The sequence below is a fragment of the Macaca thibetana genome, chromosome 9 (assembly GCF_024542745.1).
Source record: "Macaca thibetana thibetana isolate TM-01 chromosome 9, ASM2454274v1, whole genome shotgun sequence".
Lineage (NCBI taxonomy): Eukaryota > Metazoa > Chordata > Mammalia > Primates > Cercopithecidae > Macaca > Macaca thibetana.
Window position 1 is genome coordinate 2,965,244 of NC_065586.1, and position 7,692 is coordinate 2,972,935.

The window sequence follows — 7,692 nt, forward strand, 5'->3', positions numbered from 1 at the left end:
TGAGTTTCTCTTCAGGGGAACGTCTTTGCAGCGTCTGTTGTTAGAATGTTCTCCAGGTGTGGAATACCCGGGGCCGTGTGTGTTTGGGAACATCCGTGTCCTGAGCCAATTCAGTGGGGAATGGAGAGAGGCCTCCCTCCTGTCAGCTTGGCCTCTGTTTCCGGCTTGCGAGTTGTGAGGGTTGGCGGCTGCTGGTATCCCGGGGAGAGGGAAACACTGGGTGGCGTGGGATGGGAACGTTCGCTCTGACAAGGTCAGTGGGAAAGCGTCTAAGCAAACGTCGCTGTTGTCCGGGCTCCTCGGGGTCGAGCTTGTTTTGTGGTGTTGAGGGAAAAAGCTACCCTTGTTCCTGTTCCTCACCATTTGAATGGTGTCCAGGGCTTGTTCCGCCGGAGAGGTGATGCGCGTGAATGGGGGTCAGGTCGCAGGCTCCGAGGTTATTTGGAATCTGTCAACGGACTTCCTAAACACACCGGTGCTTGGTAAAGAGATGTTCCTGATTGGCTAAAACATCTCAACAGGACGTGATAGCTGGTGGTGGTTTAAAGACTACCACAATTTTCCTGTTACTTTTTAAATGCCTGTTGAATAGGGGAGGATTCACATAGTTTTCTTTTCCCGTCTGCGTACTTGATACTTTGTTTGTTTGTGTTTTTTATGTGGGTGTGCAGTTAACAGGATTTCGAAGCAGTCTCAGCCCTGGGGAGACTTCAGGGCAGCCTCAGTCAGCGCTGAAGGGGGAGGCAGGGATTTGGGGGCTACCTCCTCCACAGGACGCGGACACCAAGGGCCAGAGGTCAGCAATCTCAGTGAGGTGACACAGACGGGCACACCCAGCACCCTGGCCCCTGTGCCTCTCCTTCACGTTTGTCTCTGCTCCAAGCTGCTCTCCTGGGTCATCACGGGTGATCTCTAGGCGCGTGCTTGGTTCTTGCAGAAGTGGTGTCTGGCTGTGGTCAGTGGGGGCTCTCGGGACTTCCATGTTTTTGGCTCCCGTCAATATTGGGCAGTGTGGTGTATGTTTGTTTTGGAGTGGTAGATCCGGGTGGATTTTGGCTTTGCCAACTCATTTAATACGTGTTTCTCCTGTTTCTGTATCGGGTGTTCTCTGGTTAGAAAGGGGGATGACGGTGGTGGAACGGCTTCTGGCTGTTGAGCCCCTGCTGAGAGCTGTTTGGCGTGCACAGATCCGTTTCGGCACAATCTCTCTGAGCAGCCCTGGGCAGTGCAGAAAGCGAGGCCCAGGTGAGGCTGTCGGACACAGGAGCGCCCTGACCTGTGTGCTTTCAGCCTCTGAGCCGCCCCTCTCCTGACTGCTTACCAAGCTGTATCGATACTGAAATCTGAGCATTGAAAAGTCACCAGGGGAATGCCATTTCCAGGGATCTTACTGTGAACCTTCTGTTAAAGGTTCCATGTCGAATAATGAATTGCCTTTGAATGCAGGTACCAAACAGGCTCCCTGGGATAACTCATTCCATAGACACTTTTTAAAATAATGTTCCCAACTAGCTATCCTTTACATTCTTTCTACTTAAGAGGTGCTCTGCTCTCCTGTGCGCTTTAGTGATATGCCGTGTTTGCTTTGCGTGCACTTGGGTTTTCAGAAGAAAACCGTGTTTGCAGGTACACTTGGAGTACAACATTCTTCTTCCTATTAGTGTAGATGCTCCATGAGAGGAGATATGCTCATGCATTTCTGTGTGTTTTGTGGGGAATAAAAGTAGTCGCCGGCTCTAGCAAACCTAGAAGATGCCCAAAAGGTGATACACGTGAAAATACGCGGCCACTGCCATAAATCGCCTTGTATTATGTGTGGCAAAGTGCTGTGTGTGTGCTGTCTATGGAGTAAATGAGTCTTCCCTCTTTTCCCAAGAGGTAACAGTTGAATAGACTTCAGAAGTTGTCTTATTTGCAAATGGTACCCTCCTTCCATTGTTTTGAGACGTCGTCATAGGAACTCACACATGGAATTGTTTTCTCAGTTAGAACCTCCAGGTTTTGTCATAGTCCCTTTGTGTCATTACAGCGTCTGGTTCCACTTTATTTAAAGCAGGAAGAGGCCAGCCACGTGGCCTCGCTGGTGCTTCCCAAGCACAGGGTGTCATAAGGGGCGTGAGCACTTGGTTGGGAGACGTGCTGTTCTTCCTGATAGAAACCCTATGGTGCCATTCGCTAGTCCCCTGCGGTGTTTCTTCCACCCTAAATGCAGCCAGTTTCTGTTGGTTTTTAGTTGGTTTGTATTTTCCGAGACAGGGTCTTGCTCTGTCACCCAGGCTGGCATGCGGTGGCGTGATCCCTGGCTCAGGCGATCCTCCCACCTCAGTCACCCGAGCAGCTGGGACCTCGGGCGCGCACCAGCATGCCTGGCTAATTTTCTTTTCTCTGTTGCAGGGATGGGGTCTTGTTGTGTTGCCCAGGTGTGGCTCTGTTTTCTGTTGAGTGTACAGTGGGTTTTTATGGGGAACCTCTGTATTTGGGTCGGGGGTGTGGCATCCTGTCAGGAAATGGCCCTCAGGCTTCCTTCCTGCCCAGCAGGGTCACGAGTGGTGTCTCCACCTGGGCTGGTGTGTGTGCTGGCCAGTAGGGCTTAGTCCTGGACTGCAGACTGGTACTGGTCCATGGTCTGTTAGGAACCGGGGTCATAGCCGGAGGTGAGTGGCGGGCGAAGTAGGCATGACCGCCTGAGCTCTGCCTCCTCTTGGATCAGCGGCAGCATTTAGATTCTCCTAGGCGCTGGGACCCTATTGTAAACGGCATGTGAGGGATCTCGGAGGTGCTCCTTATGAGGATCCAATGCCTGACCTGAGGTGGAACAGTTGCATTTCAAAACCACCCCTCAGAAAAATGGTCTTCCACGATACCCATCCCTGGTGCCAAGAAGGCCTGGGGTCCTTCACCATCTGGAGGGATGTACCGTGTCAGACTCACTGTGGTCGACGGGCTGAAGGCCAGGTTTCGTGAGGTCACGTGTCGGCTTGTAGGACTTTCTCTGGCAGAGGTGCGAGTGACTTCTGTTCACCGTGAGAGGCTCATGTCGGGGGCTTCATGGCCTGGGGGATGGCAGCCTGTTTGAACTGATCGAGCAATCTCACGCTACCCGTACTTTCTGAAACACCCGTGAGTGACTTTTCACACGTTCTTTGAAGCGGCGTCCTGCCCGTGCTCCTTGGTAATGAGCGAATGCTTTGGTTGACCCCTCATCCCCTTTCTTTGGGGTGTGTTCCGGTCTCGGTTCTCACGCGTTCTGCTTCTACGGGAATTTCTGAAGCTGCTGAGTGTAGAAAGCACTGAGGAGGCTGTGCTCCCACCCCCGTGAGCCTTCCAGGCATCGTCCTCTCCCCTCAGCGAGGCGATGTCCATGGCACACCGAGGAGGCTGTGCTCCTGTCCCCCGTAAGCCTTCCAGGCGTCGTCGTCCTCCCCTCCAGGGGGACAGGAGGAACCTTTCAAACCCTTCTTAAACTTGTTTCCATGTCTTTGTTTTAACAACTTTTTCTTTGCATCTTCTCCCTTATCCAGAAGTGAGGGTGAACGCTGAGTTATTCACAGGAGTCAAGAAACCACACACAGCCCAAAGTGACCTTTGTTTCCCCGAAATGATTTGTGTGTGTTCACCTTAAAATGCAGCTCAGTAAAACCAGGTGTGTTTTGAGGAATGACTTTAAATTACCCTGGTAAAAATGTGACAGTTAAATTTCATCCAGTCTCTGCAGGTGTCCACAACCCCCTTCCGTGGTTGCGTGTGAGTTTATGTGACTTGGTTTTTTTTTTTTTTTTTTTTTTTTTTTTTTTTTTAATTTTTGAAGAAAGAAAATCTGTTGTTGCTGAGGACTTCAGAGGGTGTGCTGGGATTGTGTGGGGCGGACATCGGGGGCTTCAGTGTGTGGCCGCCTTGAAAGACGTTCAAATTCAGGCTGAGCGTCCCTACTCCAAAATGCTCTGAAAGCTGAAACATTCCGAGCTCTCCCTCATGACACTGGCAGGAAATGCTCTTCGGAGCACTTTGGATTTCAGGCTGGGGATGCTCAACCCGAGGCAGCCTGGGCTCGCTGGACTGGTTTTTGTAGGAGCCACAGAAGGGAAGGAGGGTCAAAGTGGCCACGCCTGGCTCCTGAGAAGGGCGGAGCAGAGGGAGGTGGGCGCGGAGGGCAGCAGCGGAGTCCCCAGCGTCCGGGGCTCCTGTCCCTGGTGGAGTTGAGAGCCTCCTCTAGTGGTGGCCTCTGCCCTGTCAGCAGCCACTGAGGCCTGGAGAAGGGAGCCTGGGAGCTGGGGGCTGAGGGAGGAGGAAGGACAGGCCTGCTTCTGGAGAGAGCTGGCGTCAGCCTGTGCTAGCCTCGTGTGCTACTCCTGCGTCCGGGGTGCACGGCCGTGCCTCGTGGCGCAGCGGTTCCCGGGGTGCGCAGCACTCTTGTCTGCAGTAACGGCTTTGTCTCCAACCCTTGGAGGCAAGTTACCTTTTCCCCCCTCCCCCCCAGTGAAAAGAGGTAGAAATCTTACAGAAATGCATTTGCTGGAATGTCTATTTTCCGATAAATCTGCAAGTATCTCCTAGTGAGTCTCGTGTGTAGAGTAAGGACAGTTCATGCATATCTTAAAGCAGGTACATCGAGCAACGCAGAGCATCCCGGTGCTAGGATGGAGTTTCCCACTAACTCTGGGAGTGGAATCTGTAGAGCCTCGGGTGCTTGCACCATGAGGTTAGCGAGGGTGCAGGTGCACCCACAGCCCTGCCTGTGCCGCGTCCCTCCTGCTATAGAGCGTCTGCCGGGGCCTGCGTGGGTCGCCTGAGCGTTGCTGTTCCCTTTTTCACATGAGCCTTTTTATCGAACACTAGGATAAACTTGGCCTCACATCCTTTGTGGGGAGAGAGAAAAGTATATCTGGGACGTCTTTAATTACATGTTGGAAAATAGATTTGGGCAAAATATTTCTGCATATGCGTGCTCGGTGGGCGTGGGGTTCCCTGCCGCACCCTGAGGCACGTTCGCACGCACGTTGTGATTTAATCTTGGCTCTATGGCAACAAAACTGTAGAAGTTGGCTATGACTTACTTTCTCAAATCTAGAAATAAACGTACAATTGGAATCATCATCTATTGGACTTCTTTGTAAAACCTGATGTGAGCTATCATTTTTGCTTGGTGTATGTTAACAGTTTCAAACTGAAATTTCACAATGAGGAATTGTGACCATTTTGTTTTCGTATCAACATATTGCTTCGCCAAGTTTCTTCTCACTAATAGTTATCCTTTCTCTGAATGCGGCGTCATTGTTATAGAATTAAGGAAAAGGTTGGTTGGGCACGCTGGCTTATGCCTGTAATCGCAGCACTTTGTGAGGCCAAGGCAGGAGGATCACTTGAGGCCAAGGAGTTCAAGACCAGCCTGGACAACAGAGCAAGACACCCCATCTCTCTAACAAGAGAAAAATTAGCTGAGTATGGTGGTGCGTGCCTGTGGTCCCTGCTACTCTGGGGTCCGAGGTGGGGAACACTTAAGGCTACGGTGAGCTGTGATTGCTCCACTGTACTCCAGTCTTGGTGTGACAGAGCCAAGACCCTGTCTCAGAAAGAAAAATGTTAAAAAAAAAAAAAAAAAAAAAAAAAAAGAAAAAAACCCAGAAATGTCATTTTCTTCTTTAATCATCCCAAAAGAGAAATCGGTTTTTTCTAAGCGTGTAAAGGGTAACTGATATAAGATTCTTTCCTTGCATTGTTTCTCCTTTTCAAATATTTACAGTATTCTGTCCACATCGTCTCTCATCATCTCGTTACAAAGGTGTCTTCGAGGTTAGTGGTGGTTCTGTGTTGCACCTTGGAGAACAGCCGGCATGAAACCTCTTACCACCACCGTGCGCATTGTAGTCCCAATTAAAATCCTCTCCAGAGACGCCTGTGCTGCTCATGAAAGCAGAACTTTGGTTGTGCTAAAATGTGCATTCAGCGCATGGTTTTAAGTTCATATCTGAGATGATGCTGTAGAATTCATTATCATATGGGATCAGTAATGATGGCAGGTAATTCTGGCTGATGTCACTTAGAGGATATTTTTCACTTCAAGTTACAACTTCCTTCGTGATAGTCATTTTGGGATTCATTTAAATATGTGCTTTATTTCACAGCTCAGATTTTCATTAGACATTTCATAACATAGGATTTTGAAAGCAGATTTGGCAAAATCTTTCTAGCAAAATGTCTGACGTCAGAAGGAACAGCACTCAGAATTACTGGTAACTGTGGTCCATTTTAAGGCTGATGATAGAAGTCACTTGAACGGTCAGGGCTGCTTTGTGAGGCGGATGGGGTTTTTGAACCCTGACCCTCCTGACACGCCAGCCCTGGCCCTGGCCCTGGCCCTGGCCTCCTCTCCTCTCCTCTCCTCTCCACTGGGAGATGAGAAGGTGCCAGCATCCACCTCACAGGCCATCGTGAGAACCCGGGACTCAGGGTTTGTGTTCCTCTTGCAGGTGGCGCCGCAGATGTGGGGGCCTGACGATATATACACACTGCAGGCTGCCAGTGTCGGGGTAATCCAGTTTTCGTCAAAAGGTGGGATTTGCTTTGCTCCCCTGCGGACCAGGTGCGGTGCTGCTGTTGCAGCAGGTGTGTGGATCCTCTTGGGTGGTCCTCAGGTGGACAAGGAGTCACCGATTCCGATTCCCAGGGTTAGATGTGAGCGGGGACCATGGACCTCATGTGTTCAGAGGGGAGAAGTAGTAACAAAGCTTCCCTTGTAATTCCAGGACCGTCTATCCCAGGAATGCCAAACCCCACTGGCTTTCACCCGACGCTGTCGTAGGTGACGCCGTATGGAAATGAGGACCCATGTGCCGCATACCTGAGCCCCCAGTACCCGTCTCCCTCGAGGGCCGTGGCCGAGCCCTCCTGATTTCGCTGGGTTGCCAGCCTGGGGATCTGTAAGCCCAGCGACGCCTGCGGTCTCGGCCCCCCTCCCCGTGGGGACAGGAGGTGGCTTCCGGAGGCTGGTGATGAATGCCTGAATGAAGCCGACTTGTGACTGCAGTTCTGTCTAAGGGCCTCCCCGGGTGTTAGATGTCAGTAAATGACACCTGTGTGTGTGGATCTCATGTGATGAGAGAAAGAGTGGGGGAAACCAAAGCTTGTGGAGTCTGCAGGTTCTGGACTTGGGGATGTGTGCACCTGTGTACTTGGTGAGGGGTGTGAGGTCTGGAATGAGTGTGCACGTGTGTCACGTTTGTGCGTGTGTGGTGAGTGTATTTAGCAGGTGTGTGTGGAGTGAGCATGTTCATGCGTGTGTCGTGTATATTGGAGGGTGTGTGGAGTGTGTACACGCATCACATTTGGTGAGTGTATTTGAGGGTGTGTATGGAGTGCATAGATGCGTTTGCGTGTATAGTATCGGGTGAAGGGGTGGCATGTGTGGAGTAAGCATGCACACGTGTGTGCTGTGTGTGGGGTTTCTGCCTGGTCCTCCCCTGAGCCTGCTCCTGGGCCCTGCTGTCCTGGCAGCTTTACAGTTTGGTGTGTCTTTGATTCCGGAAGATTCTGGAACCCGACTCTGAAGCTGTGATCGCAAACTTGCAGCCCTTGGAGGACGCTGGCCCGTGGAGCCGGCACGAGGATCTCTGGGCTGGCCTCTCCCTGGGCTGGGCTGGGCTGGGCTGGGCTGGGCTGGGCTCCTCTGTCCACAGCAGAGCGTGTCCGATGATT